This window comes from Anopheles coluzzii, chromosome X (genome assembly GCF_943734685.1).
Source record: "Anopheles coluzzii chromosome X, AcolN3, whole genome shotgun sequence".
Lineage (NCBI taxonomy): Eukaryota > Metazoa > Arthropoda > Insecta > Diptera > Culicidae > Anopheles > Anopheles coluzzii.
This window is the reverse complement of record NC_064669.1, coordinates 26,525,229-26,547,277: the sequence shown is the minus strand read 5'-3', so window position 1 is coordinate 26,547,277 and position 22,049 is coordinate 26,525,229. Positions and strand designations below refer to the sequence as shown.

The window sequence follows — 22,049 nt, the reverse complement described above, 5'->3', positions numbered from 1 at the left end:
TAGAGAGAGAGAGAGAGACGGAGAGAGAGAGACAGAGAGAGACATAGAGAGAGACATAGAGAGGGACATAGAGAAATAGAGAGAGAGACAGAGAGAGAGAGAGAGAAGGAGAGAGAGAGAACGAGAGAGAGAGAGAAAGAGAGAGAGAGAGAGAGAGAGAGAGAGAGAGAGAGTGAGAGAGAGAGGCTGCACTTCATTCCTCGCTCTTCTTTTCCACCCTTTTACGCATGGCGAAAGCGCAGAACGGTGAAAAAATACGCGCACAGCTGCAATCAATACAATTTAATCATCGTTGGCCCAAGGCATTGGGTAGAGCGAGAAACATAATTCTTTGGCCGGTGCACGAGCACACCGAAACTGTGCGGAGACATTTTATGCGTGAATCGAATGCACAGAACGCTGCGCTTGACCACCATCGAAAACCCGTTACACAACCACAAGCATACAACACATCCACACAAAAATTTAAAGGCCCCGAAACACAATTTCAACACAGCGGTCCGTAGCCGGAGAAATTATCAGGAAAAATCGGCTGACATCAAGCACGTTTCTTTAAAACAACTATGAACTGTGAAGGTCGTAGGTAAACGACGCTCCAGTGGGTTTAGGTTTCTCTTGAATTTGGCTGAGATGAAACGTGCTTGTACTCCCCAAGCGAGTCAACACGCTCGATGGGCATGTTAGTGGTATGAACGTGTGCAAGCGAGTTATGGACTTTTGATTCGCCCCGACTTGAACTCGTTGCACCAACGGATCGAAGTCGCTAATGCTAAATAGCGGTTTGTCAAAATATGCTCAGCACTACACCACCTGACTTCCTATTACATGGTACGAAGTGTGCTCGCACAGTACAAAGTGAAGCACTGCACGTAATTTGCGAAATATGCTTGCACTGTGCGAAGTGTGCTCGCTTTGCGCGCAGTGTGCGAAACGTCCGGACTGTGCTTGCACTGTACGTAAAGTGCGCGCACTATGCGGAGTGTGCTCGCACAGTAGGGGAACTGGAGGTAGTTTCGACACCTTAAGATTTTCCCCTGATTGCAATACTTTTGCCAATGTAAACTTACTAGTAGACATCGAAAAAGCTTTTTTGATGTATTATGCACCATCTTACGAGAAACTACTTCGAATAAAAAATGCGGCAAACATGATAAGCTAAACTTTGTAGATTTTTTTTTACTATTTAACATAAATTTGATAAAAATTCCTTTCCTATTCCCTCAGAAACTGTCAAATTTATCTCGAACACCCTGTACATGTTTTGAGTCCGAGTTTGGCAAACGTTCTGTAAGAGAATAATAGCTAAATTCCATAATTATAACTTCCTTGGTTTGTTGACATCTTGAGTTTTAAAGCTTCTACGGTATTCTTAATTGCGTGTTTGTTCAGCTTGATTATTACGTTTGTCGTACATCGTTAAGGGACATCTGTATAAAAGACAGGCACTCAAATTACGATATAAAACAAGTTAACATGCTACAAATAAGCATTACACTACTACCAAGTGGGGTGTCGATTTCACCCCCATTGCACAGTGGGCAACGGCCATACAAACGCCGGGTTAAAAATCAATTCCTCGTGCTATTGCAATTTTTCTTCATTCAATACCATTGCTCTTACTATACAAGGCAGTCCTATACTAAAATCGTCAAGATAGCAAAAAAAAACCTTAATAATTATCGCTCACAACATTGCATTATTGTGTGGTACTTAACAGCATCAACAATTATTGTTAAGAATTTAAACAAAGGCGGAGTACGTTTCTTACCAAAAACGATTTTTTTAGTATTACGCGCTAAAAAAGCCGAGATTTTCATAGTTAGTTTTGAAAAGAGCTGATTCCTATCTTACAACCTTTTTTAAACTGCTTTTCTCTGTTCAGCTTTGTTTATTATACCTGTTTGTTTCAAATACCCGTTTATGACCGGTAGTTCGATACTCGTATGGCTCATAAAAGGTGTGTTTATTTAGAAGGTGAATTATTAGCGCGTTTGCCGGGCGCCATCATTGAGTATTGTTATGTCTGTAGAGTTGCGTACAAGCAGTGTTGTATACAAGAGAGAGAACCAATAATAGAATGAGGGGAAGTGTAAGAACGTTGACTAAAAGAGAGGGAATTGTGGGAGAGAACATTGGTCACTCTTGGAAGTTATATAAAGAGAACGTGGGTGAGAATCGAGAAGAGTTAATAAACGGTGACGAGGAAACATCAACGATACCGTGTGTATTATCCAAAAGAGGAGGATTCTACGGCCGCGGGGCCATGGGGATTCTCAACGCTCATTTTCTCAAGCTCTCATGAGTGCTTTTGAGAAATCCTCGTTCTCAGCGTTTGTCGAATCGGAACAAAATCGGTTTTGAGAATCTTTGAGAATCTTTGAGAAAGTTGACGATGCAGCGATCGGCTAACTGAAATATGAGCTATTGTACTGTTTGTTTTTCGGTAATCACTTTGGAAAATGTATTCAATGTTTATAATTGAAAAAAAATTAAAAAAAAATGTGATCAAAAACATATTTTCTATTTAAAGCTCCAACTAAAGCTTGAGTGGCAATTTCATTTTCTCAGAGTGAGAAAAACTGACGACGGCCACGGGCTCGCGTCTGAGAACAAGTTTTGAGTGCTTAAGAAATTGATATGAGTGCTTGAGAACGTTTTCTAAGCTTGAGAAAGCCCCGTGGCCCCGCGGCCTTAAATTGTACTGAGTTATGTATATACATTGATACCAGTGTGTCTAGAATGTGATAAACATGAAACTGTATTGTAGCCTTTTAGGGAATATTGTTCGAAAGCTTCCGGATCAACTATGTGAGTCTCAGATAGAAATATTAGTAATGGATGTGTTTCGTCAACCATAGTTTTAAGCATACTGTAATTAGAAGAGAGACCTCCAATATTTAAGTATACATAAGGAAAACTCTTCTTGTGTTTCATGGTGGATGTTAATTGCTATTGAACTAGTTCTTAATTCCTCAGTTTTAGCTTCTTATAACAAGGGCACTGGTAACTATTAGCATGTTCAATGTTATATTTTAATTTCCTGTTCATTTGCTGCAATACAATTTATACATTTAAACAAATTAGCATCTTTTGTGCACTGTTCCGTTGTGTGGTTGTCACTGCAACGCGAACATGGAACTTCATTTCTACAATCCACACTCTTATGTCCAAAGCGTCCACATTTGTAACATCTCTTTACATGGCAGCGATCAAATCCGATATAAACCTTATCTTTTTTTGTAAAATAAAGAGCTGTAGCAGAATCCAATTCCATCAGCACATTATATTTCTGATATTTAAAAGACTTGTTTTCATATCGGCCAAAGATTTTGATACATTTACCAGGGATACCTTAGTTTTGGGTTTTGATCAAAACAATTATTTCCTCATTTTCGAGGTTTTCGCTCATACCAGGCACTCTGAATCGTCTTAAAGGATCTGAGGTTGTATACGAACTTCCTAATTTTGTCTCTATGGCCTGTTTAGCTTTCTCGTGTTCATTTTCAGATTCAAACTGAATTAGAATCTGCCCTGTTTTACCGTTTCTGAAATTCAAAATTTTATGTTCTTTTGGATTTAATTCAGCCCTTAAATCCAAACGTGTTTTTTTCACATGACTGATCCATTTTAGGGATTACAATAAGGGTTTTGCAGCTTTGAACGTCAGACAGTTTTTTAATTTTGAAATCGACATTATCACGCACATTTTTTTCTCAAATTTAATTCATTTTTTCGTTCAGCTATTTTCTTCGTGGTACAGTATCGGACATTAAGATAGGACCCTTTTTTTCAATGCACCGTGCACTTGTTTTGCCCCGTTACTTGTGTTTGTGTGTGTGTATGTGTGTATGTGTGTATGTGTGTGTGTATGTGTGTGAGTGTGTGTGTGTGTGTGTGTGTGTTTGTGTGTGTGTGTGTGTGCATGTGTGTGTGTGTGTAGTAGTAGAAAGAGAGTGTGCTTTTTAATGTTTATTAGCAAGTGCGCGGGTTTGTGTCTGAAAAACATAGCTTGCCATGATGTCATATTGCGTTGAAATTATTCTTATTATGTGTGTTATCATGTGAAACATTGTGCGTTTACACTTGGATAAAAACTAAAGTTTGCATCGACAGCAGCCCTTGTTCCTCGGACGAAAACGCAGGTGTGCTGTTTCATGAATGTGAATGCGACACCGGTGCGAAATGGACACGCGCACAATAGCAATGAACTCGGCATTCCCTCACAGGTGTTTCTCCAGTGCACGCCATTGAAAGGCCTTCGTGCATCTCTGCGTTGCACGTTGTGTGCGAATGGTAAACTTTGTGCGTGCATTGAGCTGGCGCGCACTTATTCTTTTCAATGGGCGTTTTGTTTCATGAGCGCGGCAGTATTCTTTTCTCGATTTTGAAGGGAAGACGCTTACTCGCGTACTCGTTGATAGTTTTTATCCATGCGATGTTTTTGCTGCTCCAAAACGATGTAATTAATCGCGTATAGAAGTAGAACGCAGGCAGAGCACGGGATCAGCCGTGTCCAAGTTTTTAACCAGTGCGTTCTTGACGGTCCAAGCAAGCAATGTTAGTAACAATGGGTCGAGGTAAACGTTGTACCGATCATCAGCGCCATGTGTAAAAGCGAATGGCTGCTGCTGGCATTAAGCGCAAAAGGATCGAGTTCGTAATGGAACGATCGCGCACTTTTGTGGCAAACGCGCTTTGGACAACCGAAACGTGCTTAGACAACTGAAACGCGTTTGGACAACCGAAACGCGCAAGTCAACCGGACGTCCTCAGAAGACCACGGCGAAAGAAGACCGTAACATTGTTAATACATCGAAAACACACTGATCGCGAGGGCGGTGGTCCTGCTTATCACACCAAAAACCTAACCCAAAACACAAAAAAACTACTTACAAATCTATCCGAAACGACCTACTTGTGAAACAAACACACACATCAATACACATTCAAACATACATCCACACACACACACACATGCACACACACATACACACACACACACACACACACACACACACACACACACACACAAGCACATACAAACCACACATAAACTTGGCCCAACGGGTGCACGGTGCGTTAAAAAACCAATGCCCTATCTTTCTGTCCGATACTATACCTGTTGTTATTATTTCCGAGTTTGGACTATTGGTGCGTTTACGTTTGTTCCGCACTGTAACCCATTCGTTTTCATACGAAATAGATTGCATACCAGAACTTGTTTGCAATGTTGGTTGGGAATTCTTATTTGGCGTGCATGTATTAGAGCAATCTTCACCCATATTATTTAATCCCACTTGCTTTTCTACTTGTATCATATTTACCTTACGACTACCCTCGCACTTGGCAACTGAGAGTTTAGCATTAAGCGCCTCAACTAAATCGGATTTCAGTATCTCAAACTTAAGAGCAAATTCTTTCATGAGGGTTTCAAAGCCTGCATCTAGCATCGCTTTGCATTCACCCAAATCATTCCTCCCTAATTTTTTTTTTGTCGCACGCGTCACAACAGAAAACGATGTTAGTCGATTCATTTATCATACGCGCAGCCACTCTACTAACTTTCGTACAATCTGCGTGAAAGCCTTGGTCGCAACCCACACACACCAACGGACAGTCACCGGCAAGTATGTGTCCGGAGCACTTTACGCACTCTATGACACGTACCTTACCTTACACTTCACAGAACAAGAATATCACACACACAGGCAAATGAATATATAAATATCAGAACGCATCCGTAAGTGACGCTTCTTCGTTGACTCAACAGCTACACACAACAAATTAAAACGTAAACAAATACTTATCCTGATAACATCAAACTATATATTAATTACCACACCCATTCAGTTAGGGTCATAATAAAAACAACTGATTGGATGCTTCTCGTCAAATTCACACTTAAAAACCCGATTCAACACGGAGCTACAGATGCACAGACACACTCCACATTTGTCAACTGTCAACAAAATGACCCAGTTCCTGTATTGAAGTTTCTATTGTTATCGTTAGACGTGAATGTGCACAAGAAAGCATGCGCTTCCTCGATGCTTTTTGGACGAGCGGCTTGTGCATAGCCAAAATAGAGCAATAAAATAAAATATCTATAAAATCATTAATTACGTCCCATTGAGCGCTGTATTTTGCATTTTGTTTAGCACTAGATTTTATATTGTACACTATCTGTTTAGTTTTTTTATAATATTCTTCAACACTTCCTTCCATGCGGTTATGCCATAATTGACAATTATAAGATGACAATTCTTTTTTGTCTCCTAGGGCGTATATTAAAATAGCTTTAACCTCACTAAAATTAGAAGGAGTGCCATTAACACACAATACGTCTTTTGCATGACCTTCTATTTTATTGAGTACTGCAGTGAAATAAATTCAAAAAGTATTTGGTGGCACAATACTTTCAAATATTTTTAATGTTTCCTCAGCTGTATTTAACCAATACGTTAATTGTTTTTTATTCCCGTTAAATGATGGTAACATTTTTATGGGATTGTTCGCGCACATGAAACGTGTTATTTAAACGTTCTTCGTGCTGGGTTATTTTTTCCACCATTTGGTTTATCACAATAGAAAGATTTTTAATCTGTTCCGTGAGTTCAGCTTCATTCGCCATTTTGATTTCCAATGAAAGATTTTCGATGTCGATATCGATAGAAATAGGATCGAAAGTTAATGAACTTTACGATAATTCTTCCGTTGATTTATCTGAAATAGTTATTTCAGAATTGCTTCTCCACATTAGGAGCGGACAGGTTAATTGCCCGGCTCTTTCTTTACTTTTATTAGCGCTTAACACGTGCTGTTAAAAGCTTACCTTACCGTTCCGTTCGCTTGTGTGTGTGAGGTCGTTAACGTCCGGGTGATAAGAAACGGCGGTATCGCAAATCGCCGTAGCTTTAAAGATCGCTATGGGACGGAACGAATTCCGGAAACTCTTATTGTGAGATTTTCACTTCTCTACACTTGCACTGTTTTTTAATCTTACTAACACCAGACTACTACCGGCTGCGCCAATTATGAGTCGTTATAATTTATTTATTTGAACGCGAAGAGGAAGATCGAGTGCACGACAGGCTACGTTATTCCTCCGGTCATAACGAGTTCGAGCAGTCCGTGAGACGCGTTTGTATTACTCTGTCAAATACTTCACAGCTTCGTCATCTTGCTTCTAACTATGGTAATCTATGTGCGCCCATAGTGTGACCATATATATATATATATATATATATATATATATATATATATATATATATATATATATATATATATATATATATATATATATATATATATATATATATATATATATATATATATATATATATATATATATATATATATATGTATATATATATATATATATATATATATATATATATATATATATATATATATATATATATATATATATATATATATATATATATATATGTATATATATATATATATATATATATATATATATATATATGTATATGTATATATATATATATATATATATATATATATATATATATATATATATATATATATATATATATAGGTCTCATAGTACAGTCGTCAGGTCGTACGACTCAAGAACATGCCCGTCATGGGTTCAAGCCCCAACTAGACCGTGCCGCCATACGTAGGACTGACTATCCTGCTATATCGGGCTAGGATTGCATAACAATATCGGGCTAGGATTACATTCCGTAACTACAGTGTAGGACAAATCAATAGGACCACTTATCAAGTTATTATTCACTTACATATTTCATGACTTAAAGTGAATCAATCTTCCCCAAACTTACATGAAAGCACTATTAGAATGTTTACTTTAAGAATGTTTTTAAAATTTGGTATAAAGTTAAGAAACAAAAAAGTTATGATAAGAAATGTAAAAATCATGCGCCAAAATAATAGGACCAGTTCAGAAAATTTGAAATAATTATCATTTATTTTTATTAAATAACATTTTTCGATGTTATTGAGCTGTCGGATAACTTAACTTAAATTAGTGAACTAATGCGTATACATTTTTTTTGTAGAAACGCTTAGCGCAGTGGCAATTCGCTGTGTCTTTAATTAACATGCTCTAATTTACTAATGCGAGAATATTACGGCACTCGCTGAGGGTTTTGAGTTCCCTTTGCACTGAGAGACGAAATAGTGGTGAGTACCTTAGTCTATGGGTGTAAAAGCGCGTCACAGTGCTGGATCGCTTACACTGTGTTCTTAGCCGTTGCCTAGAACACTTCACACGATCAATTAGCTCGTGTATTTTTGGGTGCACTACTTCAAGCGCTTGATTGAAGGAATTCCAATAATGGGCCGTATTGCACACTCCACACAACAACAGCGTTTAGATATAAAACGTTTGTCCGCTGCTGGGTACTCCCAGCGAAAAATCGCGGAAATACTTGGCCGATCCAAAACATTCGTGTATAACGCGCTGCATAGCACGGGCACGAAAATACCAACGGGTCGGCCACGCAAGACATCCGCTAGGGATGATGCTCGGATGACGCGATTGTGCAAGGCTGATCCTTTCAAGTCGGCCAGGGCAATTAGGGACGAGCTGCAACTGTCTGTAAGTGATCGGACAGTGCAGCGTCGCCTATTTGAAAACAACCTCCCCGCAAAGTTCGGCCGGAATCCCCGCAAAGTTCCGTTGCTTCGACGGTGCCACGTTCAAGCCCGGTTGCAGTTTGCTCAAGAGCACTACGACTGGGCAGGTGAAAACCTGAACAAGTGGCGAAATGTACTGTGGTCGGACGAGTCCAAAGTGAACTTGGTAGGTTCGGATAGGAAACGCTTTGTGCGTCGTCCAAAGAATACCGCCTACCGCCTACAGTACACTTTAAAAACCGTGAAGCACGGCGGAGGCAACATAATGGTTTGGGCATGTTTCTCTTGGTACGGTGTCGGTCCTATCTTTTGGATAAAAGATATCATGGACCAACACCGATACTTGAACACCATCCAAACTGTCATGTTGCCTCATGCAGAGTGGGAGATGCCATTGAAATGGCAATTCATGCACGACAACGATCCAAAACATACTGCAAAAGCGGTTAAAAAATGGTTTGTTGATCAAAAAATTGACGTCATGAATTGGCCTGCACAATCGCCTGACCTGAATCCGATCGAGAACCTGTGGAAGATTGTTAAAGCTAAGCTTCCACCGGCAGGTTCTCGAACTAAAGACAAACTGTGGGAGCATATAGAGAATGCTTGGTACAGCATTCTCCCATCAACTTGCAAAGATTTGGTGGAATCCATGCCTAAAATAATGTGAGCTGTCATCCGGAACAATGGGCATGCTACCTAATATTAAATGCTGCCAAGTTAGCCCAGGATAAGGCTGTTTTTTATTTTCTTTAGTTTTTTTGGACTGGCAGACGAAGGCGCGAGACCGTGAGCGGTTTCGGACACTCCTGAGGCAGGCCAAGACCGCAAAGCGGTTGTAGCGCCGGATAAGTAAGTAAAGTAAGTTTTTCAAATGACGTGCTGGCCACATTGCAAAATAAAAGCCGGAGCTGTTATTTAATAATGATAGATGGTTAAAATAATAAAATATTCTATACTGGTCTTATTATTTTGTCGCATGATTTTTGGGATTTTTTTAACAATTCTTATCATAACTTTTTTGTTTGTTAACTTATCAACAAACTTTAAAAGCAGACTTTAAGCCAATATCCGAAAAGTGCTTTCATGCAAATTTGGTAAATATTGATTCACTTTAGGTAATAAAATATGATAAGTGAATAAAACATTATTAAGTGGTCTTATTGATTTGTCCGACACTGTATGTATGTAAAAGTAGCAAATATTCAGATGCTGCAAAAAATCGTTGTTCAGGTTTTGGTGTCGCTTTTATTTGATCGGATCAGTTTTGAACAGTTTGTTCACAAAATTGATAAGGTTCTCATGGCAATTCCAAAATAATTTTTGAAAATCTTTTTACATACTTTGGTTTGCATTTTCAAAACAATCTATAACACCTTAAAATAAATTTTAAAAACACTTTTTATAAATCGTTTTAAAATATTTTTCTCTAGAACATTTCTAGAATATGTTATTTATACTTTTGAACGATTATTAAATGCGTTAGTTAGCACAAAAAAACTTGTTTTTTGAAATGTATTTATAGTTATGGTGCAACCATAAATTTGTTTTTTCAAAAAAAGTCGAATAAAAACATTTTAATTTTTTTTTTAAATCGACTACTCATATATTCACTGTTTTTATCTATCTTAATGAATTTTCCGCAAATCGCGAAAAATGACTGTCCATATAGTTGTGGTAGACGCTGTATTAGCGTCTGTCGAATTTCGAGGATTCCAGTCAAATTATACCTAAGTTTCGAAAGATTTTGCATGAAATGATAGATTTTAGCCATTAAATTAATTAATTGCTCTGATTACGATTGCAAATTTCAATTTTATGCCTTTTAAAATGGTTTTAAAAATTCGACCAAAAAGGAATTTATTTTGCATTTGACATTCTATGTGTCAAATCAGTACAAATTACTCAAAGAACTGTCAAATTTAGAAATTAGCGTATTATACGGACGTCACACGAGGGGTAAGCTTATACGTAAACTGGATTTCAGCCATACAACAATCTATCCTATAATCATTTGGTAAGAAGTTTACGCTCCCCCATACAAATCAAGCGTAAACTTTTTGAGTTTACGCTTCGTGTGACGTCCGTATATAGCGCATGGACTGTGTAGGAACGAGGTGAAATATTAGCCATATTATCGATTTGTCCACCTTAGATGCGATTTGACAGCAGAAAGCCTATTAAAATTCATCAAAACCCGTTTACGGACGTCACACGAAGCGTAAACTTTGGCGTAAACTGGATTTCAGCCATACAACCCTATAATTTTTGGACAGGAAGTTTACGCCTCGTGTGACGTCCGTATTAACCTTCGTTTCTATGACCAAAAAAACACCCTCATCTATATAACTACCTACCCGGATAGGTCATACATTTTGTATGGGAGTTTGCATTTCTAAATGGTAAGTTGATCATATCTTCTGTTTTAGTTATTGAAATAACTTCAAATTTTCAGGGAAGCTGCATTAAACTTTGTTCTTGCCAGTATAAATAAATGGGAATTTTTAAAATTATTTTTCATGTTTTTTTTTTTTATTTTAGCCTTTTTAACCCCTTACTTCTATGACCACCTACCCGGGTAGGTCATATATTTTGTACGAGAAATTACACTTATACGTGGTAAATTGTGCATAACATCTGTTTTAGTTATTGAAATGACTTCAAATTTTTAGGGAAGCTGCATAAAACTTTGTCCTTGCTACTATAAAAAAAACGTGACGCTTCAACACACTTTTTCCAAACCTTCTGCTATTGGGAGTTTAATAAGAATTCAATAGTTGAACGCTTTTTAGTTGACATGCTTTTTAGTTGAACGCTCGATAGTTGGCTGTCGGTTCAATTAAAAACCATGCGTTTGAATGGGAAAACCGGCTTTTGAAGATTCCACAAAAATCTCATGGCTTGTCGAGAAAAATTTCACATTTTTTTTGAATGGAAAAACGTGCCAACTAAAAAGCACATATTCCATAGTTGGCAGGGAATCGAAGTTCAACCAATGAGTTCAGACTGTAGTACCACAGACAAACCGACGTGACACTTCGAACAAAATGAGCTTCAAAAGTTGTCTCTTTATTTCAAATGAAAATTCGTTAAACACTAGCGCCATCTCTATAATAATTCGCTTACTACACTGACACAGAAGAGAAACTGCTAAACCCCTTTTTTGTTTTTCTCCCCAACTTCGAACGAAGAATATTTTCTCCACTTCTCACATCATTTGTATTGATTTGGAAGCCCATCAAATGATTTATCTGGGTATTTTGTCCAATTATTTTTATAAAATCTTGCCTAGCACTTCAACCGTCATTTGTAATTGAAAAAGTTGTTTCCATTTAAGTAGCCGCGAACAGAGCTTATATTGACAAAAGTGATCGCCTTCATTGCAAATGACAGTACCACGCAAACAATGAGACCCCAAATTTTGAGTGATTCAGGCCGAGGGGTATGAGGAAGCTTGAGGAAGCAAGGAGAAACGCGCTGCGGTGAGAGTTCGCATTCTGTTTTACACGCGCGCTTCACTAACACCAATACAAATACCGTGCTTTGACGAGCCGTCTGTGAATGTGTGTGTGCCTTCTTTCAGCGAGCTCAACAACTTGGAGCTGCTCGTCACATCGTGTTGTCTCGCTTACACTACAGCATCGAACCATCGCTCCGTATGTTCCCCCTCCTACGCGTACAAAACCACCAGTACAGCGCGACGCTTTGTCGGAGATGGTTGTGCACGTTTCGTTCTAAGTCCCGCGCGCAGTGTTTGTGCGTTGATGCGCATTTCGTTATAAGTCTCGTGCGCCGGTGTGTTTTGGTAAAGTGTGAAATGAATAAACAGTGTGCACAGATGCACATGCAGTGCATGGATTGACAGGTAAGAATTTACTAAACAGAGGCATCGCAGATTGTCGACAAGTTTCCCGCAGCCTGGCTCAACCCGATACTTTACACTATGACGCCATTCGTGAGTATAAAGGATTCTAAATGTGTTGTGAAAGTGTACTTTATGTTTCAATAAAGTTTTTAATGAAATAAAAAATGACCGTGTTAGTGTTTGTTGTTAGAATAAGTGCGTATTTGCGATGTGTCTATGCTTGAAAGAAAACGAGAAACGAAAGAAACAAATATCTTTTGATGTTTTGGAAGCATTGCTCGAAAGAACACAAACACATTGAAAACTGCAGAGCGCACCGTGCGTTACAGGTGGGGAGGAGGAGGGCTCGCGCGAGGGTGTAACTCATTTCTCTAAGAGTAACTGCTAACGGAGGGCGGTACTCAAATCACTCAAAAACTCTCAAAACACTCTTGCCGGACGGGTACTTTCGTGTGGGATAGTTTTGTAACGAAAGTGTCACGTCGGTTTGTCGGTGGTAGTACTACTAGGGTTGTTATTATTATTATTACTTACTAGTCAATTTACTTTTATGAGTTCTTTTCAACATCAAAATCTAATATCAACTGTATTGCTAGAAATAAGATATGTTTTCAATAGTTTTTTTTTCTATTTCTTATAATGTGGTATAAATCTTTTCATATGTGAATTGTTACTAATGGACTGAAATATATTTTGCATACTCAAAAACTGTCGTACCTCAAATCTATTAAGTGAAGCAGTGTGTTGTAGCTTTATCAAAAAATTTAACTTCATTACCTAAAACCAGTAACGTTATTTTAAAAAAATGTATGACCTACCAGGGTAGGTGGTCATAGAAGTAAGGGGTAGAAAAAGTTAAAATAAAAAAAATATATGAAAAATAATTTTGAAAATTCCTATTTTTTTAAACTGGCAAGAACAAAGTTTTATGCAGCTTTCCTGAAAATTTGAAGTTATTTCAATAATTAAAACAGCAGATATGATCAATTTACCATCCAGAAATGCAAACTCCCATACAAAATGTATGACCTACCCGGGTAGGTGGTCCTAGAAGTAAGGGATACAAATTGAAAAAAATGTTAAAACATATTATCTATTATTTTTTTTTAATTGTGAGTTCTTTTTACTGGAAGGAAACATATTTTTCGAGGCATTCCTAAATTTTCAAGTCAATAAATGAATATCTATTGTCGCTGACGAAAATATAATATTTGTACTAGCCCGGTAGTGGTTCGCCACCCCCTACTAGTTTGACTCCTCTGGTCTAACGATGTGCCACTCTCAGGAGGCTAGGATGAGAGAGAGAGGCTAAACGTGGCAGAATGGCATGTTAGAAGGAGAGGGCAAGCTAGGAATGAGCGAACGGCTAGAATCGGTTCAACGGCGCGCCGCTCTCGAATTGCTCTTTTCGGAAGAGCAATGCCCGAGATGCGCGCGTAAGCGTATCCTATCTTGCTTACGGAAGTAAGCGACAATAGAGAGCATAGGAAGTAATAAGGGATAAGCGTAGGAGCGTTAGGATTAATTTGGATTAATTAATAGTAAGAAATGAATCGATTTATGTGAAGTTAGGAAATTGAAGTTGGGTCATACAATTATTTAAGGATTAGTAAGGTAGAATTTTAGGTTTAATTAATTAATTAGGAAACTAAGTTAGTTTAGGAAGTAAATAAAAATAATAGGCCGGCCTTCTCACGTAAGGGTAAATTACGCATCGCTACCATAGCACGCGTTGCGAGAAGGGCTCGCGAATTAAAAATGAGCAATAAATTGAACTTCTCACAGACAATGAAATAAGCCTTATTTATTTGGTTGGCTTTGGGATCGAAAGGATCAGAGTTGCTTCCAATCGTCCTCGCTTCGACGAGAGCACCGTTACGGGTTAATTGCCCTAACGTGCTGGGAACATTGGTGGCTCCAAAGAGGAAAGTAACTCTACCTTAAGACCCAGAGCAAGAGAAGGTTCCGAGCCAGCCGGAGGACGCCATTCCCGGCACGGAAGGAAGGAAGGACGAGCCAGCCGGAGGACCCCATTCCCGGCACGAGCCAGCCGGAGGACGCCATCCCCGGCACGGAAGGAAGGAAGGACGAGTCAGCCGGAGGACCCCATTCCCGACACGAGCCAGCCGGAGGACGCCATTCCCGGCCCGGAAGGAAGGAAGGATGAGCCAGCCGGAGGACCCCATTCCCGGCACGAGCCAGCCGGAGGACGCCATTCCCGGCACGGAAGGAAGGAAGGACGAGCCAGCCGGAGGACCCCATTCCCGGCACGAGGCAGCCGAAGGACGCCATTCCCGGTCAACGAGGAAGGAAGAAGGGCCACCCGCCTAAGCCGCTATCCGGAGGACGCCATTCCCGGCCAGCGCAGTGAACCAGCGTGAAGTGCAGTGAAGTGCAAGCCGGAGGAAGCCATTCCCGGCCAACGAGGAAGGAAGAAGGGCCACCCGCCCAAGCCGCTATCCGGAGGACGCCATTCCCGGCCAGCGCAGTGAAGTAAAGTGCAGTGAAGTGAAAGCCGGAGGAAGCCATTCCCGGCCAACGAGGAAGAAGGGCCACCCGCCCAAGCCGCTATCCGGAGGACGCCATTCCCGGCTAGCGCAGTAAAGTGAAGTGCAGTGAAATGAAAGCCGGAGGAAGCCATTCCCGGCCAACGAGGAAGGAAGAAGGGCCACCCGCCCGAACAGCAACCGGAGGACGCCATTCCCGGTCAAGTGAGAAGTGCAACAGCAGCAGGAGAGCAGCAGTAGCAGAGCAGCGGTAGCAGAGCAGCGGTAGCAGAGCAGCGGTAGCAGAGCAGCGGCAGCGTAACGTCAACATTGTCACAAGCCTAGTAACACCAGCGAAGCGTAATACTGCGAAATCGTGAGTAAAATGGCCAATTCTAAGGAGAAAATTGTACTTTTTGAGGGAGGGGAAGAAAATGAGCTAGGACATTTAAGGGAGGAGAGAGTCAAAATGAAGGAAGATCGCGCGGAAATGCTGCGAAGAAATGCAGGTCGAAATGCAAAAACGACTCGAAACCAAGATAAGCTACTTAGAGGAAACGAACCCCAATATTGCTAGACTAGCTGCGCAAATGCTAGAGCTACAAACAGAATTAAAAAAGCAGAAAAGAGATAAACCACAAAAACGCGAGACGTAAGAAGGAAATGTTGCATTGACAAGCGCATCAGCAAACAACTCTAGCTCGGTTTCCGAAGTGCTTATCAGGGGAATGGTTGACGCATTGAAGGAGCGCGCAACAAAGGACTCTTTGATGGAGCTTCCGATTTTCGACGGGGATTTTAAAAAATGGACGCATTTTAAATCCATTTATGATAAAACTTCTTCGGAAGGAAAATTTTCCGATTTGGAAAATCTAACTCGCCTACAAAGATCATTAAAGGGGGAAGCCGCGACGTGCGTAGGCGGATTAATGCTCGACGCGCAGAACGTCGATTTAATTATAAAGCGTCTAAAGCAAGAATTTGGAGCGCCCGATTTGACTTACAACGCGCTGTTGAAGGAATTAATGAACGTAGAGAATCCTACAATGCAAAGGCCGAAGTCAATCACAGCAACCTTGTGGTGAACATGATAACGCTAGATCAAGAAGAATACCTCAACGACCAACGCCTCTTGAAAGACTTAGCACAAAGACTTCCACCTAATATAAAGGAAAGGTGGTACATGCACCACCTAGATGATAATAGAAAAACTGGGAAAAATAAGATAAAAACATTGAAAGATTTTGCCACATGGTTGAAGCCTACGGAAGAGTTAGCAATAATGCTAACAGCCGAAACCACTAAGAAACAAGACAATTCTCAAAGGCTCCCACATAATATTCAATCTGTCAATCGCGATAATCGACCGCAGCAACGAAACAACTCTTATAACAATCCACCTCCTAGATCTCGATTTAGATGCCTCATTTGTGGCTATGATCACAGAGCCACTGATTGCCAAGAATTTAAAAATATGCCAATAGAAGGAAGATGGGAAACCGTGAGACGTATGCGCATCTGTGTTAACTGTTGCAATCAAACTAACCACGATGCACATAGTTGTTATTTGCCTCCGCAATGCAGGCAATATGGTTGTCGGGGAAGACACCACACCTTGCTCCATCGCATTTCAATCCAGAATCCAACTACACCGGTATGCACGGAAAATTTTAACATTCACAAGGAACCGGAATTACCTGAAATATACTTTCAAATTATACCTGTGACCTTCCGCCACGGGGATAATGAACTTGAGACCTTTGCCTTTATGGACTCAGGGTCTTCCGCAAGCTTGATTTTACGCGATCTCAAAGAAGAACTGCAAGTGGAGGAATCACCTCGGCCATTTTCTTTGGCTTGGACAAACGGATCCATTCAGGAGGAACCAGGCAGCCAAACTGTGTCCATTTTGATTGAGGACCAGTCTGGAAAATTTATAAACCTTGATGGCCTGAGAACAGTAGAGTCAATGGAGCTACCAAAACAAACCGTTGATGGAGCAGCGCTTAAAAGAAAATATCGGCATTTAAAGGGAATTGATTTAGCAAGCTATCGCGATGGACTACCCAAAATAATTATCGGGTTACCACATGCTCACCTCATGTGTGCATTACGCACCAAATTAGGACGCGCGGGAGGACCAATAGCTATGCAAACCCACCTGGGGTGGGTATTACTAGAAGCAAGTAGTTCAAAATCAAAACAGGAAAGATTGTTTTCTCTCATGGAGAATGGCAAAGAAGAAAAAACAATGGCGGATCTAATGAAAGGATATTTTTCTACCGAAGAGTGCGGTGTTAAGCTCGACACCAACTTGCCTCAATCAAAAGAAGAAGAGAGAGCAAAAATACTAATGAAGGAAACATTAAATAAAACGAAGAACGGGTATGAAATAGGTCTACTATGGAAGAGAGATGAGATCAGACTTCCGGAAAGCTTCGCTCAAGCACTAAGAAGACTGCAATGTTTAGAAAGGAAGATGGAAAGAGACGCGATACTAAAAAAATGGTATCACGAAGAGATAGCTGCATATTGTCAAAAGGGATACGCTCAAGCGATCGAAGGGAACAATCTATTGAAAGATGAACATAATCCCAAACTAAATTACATACCGCACTTTGCTATAATAAATTACAACAAGCCCAAACCTAAACCGAGATTTGTATTTGATGCTGCAGCAAAAAATAATGGCATATCACTTAATTCACAATTGCTGTCCGCACCTGATGCAGTTGCATCTCTTTTCGGCATACTGATCAGCTTTAGAGAGGGACGCGTGGGCATTTCAGGTGACATCAAGGAAATGTTTCACCAAGTGGGCATAAGGCAGGAGGGCCGGTGTGCTCAAAGATTTCTTTATCGTAGCAACCCAAATGATAAACCACAAATTTTCGAAATGAAGGTAATGACCTTCGGGGCAACATGCTCCCCCGCATGCGCCCAGTTCGTTAAGAACGAAAATGCAGCACTTTTTCAAACGAGGTATCCGGAAGCAGCGATTGCAATTGTCCGCAACCATTATGTAGATGATTATCTAGACAGTTTCGATTCCGATGAATTGGCCATCAAGAGAACAAAGGAAGTGATAAAGATACACGATGAAGCGAAATTCTATATCAGAATTTTTTTATCGAACTCAGTTAAAGTATTGGAAAGTCTACCTAAAGAGAGAGTGAGTGACTTCAACCTGATGAAAATAAGTGAATCAGACAACACATACGATAAAATCCTCGGTAGAGATAGGGACTCACTTAAGTATACAATAAAAGGCTTAATAGAAACAGGAGGGAATGCCACTAAAAGAATATTACTATCAAACACAATGAAAATTTACGACCCCTTGGGATTAATTGCTAATTACGTGGTGGAATCAAAAATATTAATGCAAGACATCTGGAGGCAAGGATTGGATTGGGATGATAAGTTGCCGGCGGAGCTGCAAAGGAGATGGCAGGAATGGGTGGTAAGGATGAAGGAAGTGGAGACAATTAACATTCCCAGATGCTACTCATCGGCATCAGAGGTGCTAAGGCGTGAGCTTCACGTATTTGTAGACGCATCTGAAAAGGCGTTTGCAGCAGTGGCGTATTTACGCTCCACGCACAAAAAGGGGCTTTGATATTAGTCTCGTAGCTGCTAAATCCCGCGTTGCACCCACAAAACCCCTGTCGATCCCACGCCTGGAGCTGCAAGCAGCAGTTCTAGGGGCCAGACTAGCAGAAACAGTTTCAAAGGAAATGAGGATGGAATTAGATGATGCACTTTTTTGGACTGATTCGAAGACAGGGCTAGCGTGGATCACCTCGGAACCAAGAAAATATAAACAATTCGTAGCTCTAAGGATCGGGGAAATTTTAAATCGAAGCTGCTCGAATCAATGGCATTGGATAGGTACAAAGGAAAACCCAGCAGACGAAGCCACTAAGGTCACTAACGGACCATCAATATTGTTTAAAGGGCCTGCTTTCCTAAAAAACAATTATAAACACTCAACAGAAAAGATAGAAGTGGTAACTAATGAGAAAATGCGACACAGTTGCACAGCTAAAACGGTCAACAAATTAGATTGGAGTGTTATTAACGTAGATTGGTTATCAAAGTGGCTCAAGCTACTAAAATCTCTTGCTGTTTGTCTAAAATATTTCGATTGGTTAAAAGCTAAGGCAAAACTCGAGTCATGGTCTCCCATTATAACAAAGGAGGAATTGGACTCGGCGGAAAAAATATTACTCAAAAAGGCCCAATGGGAAGGGTTCAATGAAGAGATGGTGCTGCTGTCTGCAGGACATCCCATTCCCAATAAGAGCCCATTAAGAACCCTTTGTCCTACTCAAGACAAAGAAAAAGTAATGAGGGCTAAGAGTCGTCTGACAAGAGTACAACTCTTAGGCGAAGAAACCAAGAAACCGATAATACTTCCGAAAAATAACTACATAACTACACTTATTCTTCGTAACTACCATGAAAAATATTGGCATAAAAAACCGGAAACAGTCATAGCAGCAATTCGTCAGCGTTTTTGGGTTATTGATTTAAGAGCAGCGCTGAAAAAGGTGATAACAAATTGGTGTAGAAACGACCGTGCTAAACCCCAAGCGCCCTTGGTGGCAGCCTTACCAGCTTGTAGAACAGCACCATTTATTAAACCTTTCACACACACGGGTGCAGATTATTTTGGGCCACTAACGGTATCGAAAGGACGGCGAACTGAAAAACGTTGGTGTGCACTATTCACATGCCTCACTACTAGAGCCGTGCACTTGGAACTTGCAAATGATCTTAGCACAAGTTCGTTTCTTATATGCCTGCGCTCAATGCAACATAGACGGGGAAAGGTGGGCTACTTGTATTGCGATAACGGAACGAATTTTGTGGGAGCATGCCGTGAAATAGCAATTTTGCAAGAAAAATGGGCTACGGGAGGGAATAGAATTTCATTTCAATCCAGCCGCGTCACCACATTTTGGCGGAGCATGGGAACGCATGATACAAGAAGTAAAGAGTCTGCTTTCGATTAGTCATGAGCCATACCCTGAGCATATTTTAAGAAGTGCTCTGATAGAGATCGAATTTATGATAAATAATAGACCTCTAACCCACATCCCCCTCGATCACGAGGATGACGAACCCCTCACTCCGAGCCATTTTTTAATTGGGTGTTCTGGAGAAGCGCAACCTACTCAGGGTAACATTACGGATACCGATGCACTGAAGAGAGGGTGGAAGAAATCGCAATATATCGCTCAACAATATTGGTCTAGGTGGATAAAGGAATTTCTACCTCGACTAGTCAAGAGAGAAAATGGTTGAGTCCGGTGAAGCCACTACGCGTAAACGATATTGTAACATTCCCTGATGAGCAGACCCGCGGAAAATGGTTTAAGGGAATAGTCACGGAAATTCACGAAGGGCACGATAAACAGGTTCGTTCAGTAACAATAAAAGTAGGTAAAACAACACTGAAGCGTCCAGCGTTGAAGGTAGCTAGGTTAGAAGTTCGTAGGGAGGAATAAATTACAAAATAGTTTCGTCAGCTTAGTAATGTAACCCCTCTACGAGGAATTACAGGGGAAAGAATGTCGCTGACGAAAATATAATATTTGTACTAGCCCGGTAGTGGTTCGCCACCCCCTACTAGTTTGACTCCTCTGGTCTAACGATGTGCCACTCTCAGGAGGCTAGGATGAGAGAGAGAGAGGCTAAACGTGGCAGAATGGCATGTTAGAAGGAGAGGGCAAGCTAGGAATGAGCGAACGGCTAGGATCGGTTCAACGGCGCGCCGCTCTCGAATTGCTCTTTTCGGAAGAGCAATGCCCGAGATGCGCGCGTAAGCGTATCCTATCTTGCTTACGGAAGTAAGCGACAATAGAGAGCATAGGAAGTAATAAGGGATAAGCGTAGGAGCGTTAGGATTAATTTGGATTAATTAATAGTAAGAAATGAATCGATTTAAGTGAAGTTAGGAAATTGAAGTTGGGTCATACAATGATTTAAGGATAAGTAAGGTAGAATTTTAGGTTTAACTAATTAATTAGGAAACTAAGTTAGTTTAGGAAGTAAAGAAAAATGTTAGGCCGGCCTTCTCACGTAAGTGTAAATTACGCATCGCTACAATAGCACGCGTTGCGAGAAGGGCTCGCGAATTAAAAATGAGCAATAAATTGAACTTCTCACAGCCAATGAAATAAGCCTTATTTATTTGGTTGGCTTTGGGATCGAAAGGATCAGAGTTGCTTCTAATCGTCCTCGCTTCGACGAGAGCACCGTTACGGGTTAATTGCCCTGACGTGCTGGGAACATCTATCAAAAGATATTAATAATTTAAAACGCAAAACATACCCGGGTAGGTGGTTATAGAAATGAAGGTTAAAAATATAAATTTACTAGAGGCATACAGTCTGTTCCCCAGATACGCAGTTTGTGCGTTCCCGAGGAATCCGCGTAACTCGAATATCCGCGTATGTCGAATTTTGAGATTTTCAGTCAAATAACATTTGACTTCTTCTTCTTCTTCTTCTTCTTTGGCTCAACAACCGATGTCGGTCAAGGCCTGCCTGTACCCACTTGTGGGCTTTGGCTTTCAGTGACTAATTGATTCCCCCCCCCCCCCCCCCCATAGCAGGATAGTCAGTCCTACGTATGGCGGCGCGGTCTTTTGGGGATTGAACCCATGACGGGCATGTTGTTAAGTCGTACGAGTTGACGACTGTACTACGAGACCGGCATAACATTTGACTACTCGACTTTTTTTTTATTCAATTTAGTATTTATATCACTTGATCATTTATTCGATACGATTCGTGCAAATCATTCTGATATTTATTGCTTAAAAGTGATTTAAATTTAACAGCAAAAATGAAATTTATCTACATTGGACAATTCTTGAAGCAAATTGCACTGATTTGACAGTTGATGAGTCTCTGATTTGAAAATCTCGAAATTCTAATTGCGCGGATATTCGAGTTACGCGGATTCCTCGGGAACGCACAAACCGCGTAACTCGGGAACAGACTGTATCTCCGAATCCGCGTAAGTCGAGAACTGCGTAACTCGGGAACAGACTGTACATA

The 22,049-nt window shown here is 40.5% G+C and overlaps 1 protein-coding gene across 1 annotated transcript in view; it reads right to left on the bottom strand.

The window, feature by feature from the left end:
• LOC120947497 (uncharacterized Golgi apparatus membrane protein-like protein CG5021) overlaps positions 1 to 22,049 on the bottom strand; it is a 69,586-nt gene that overhangs the window by 46,246 nt on the left and 1,291 nt on the right. The gene's annotated exons all lie outside the window — the stretch shown is intronic.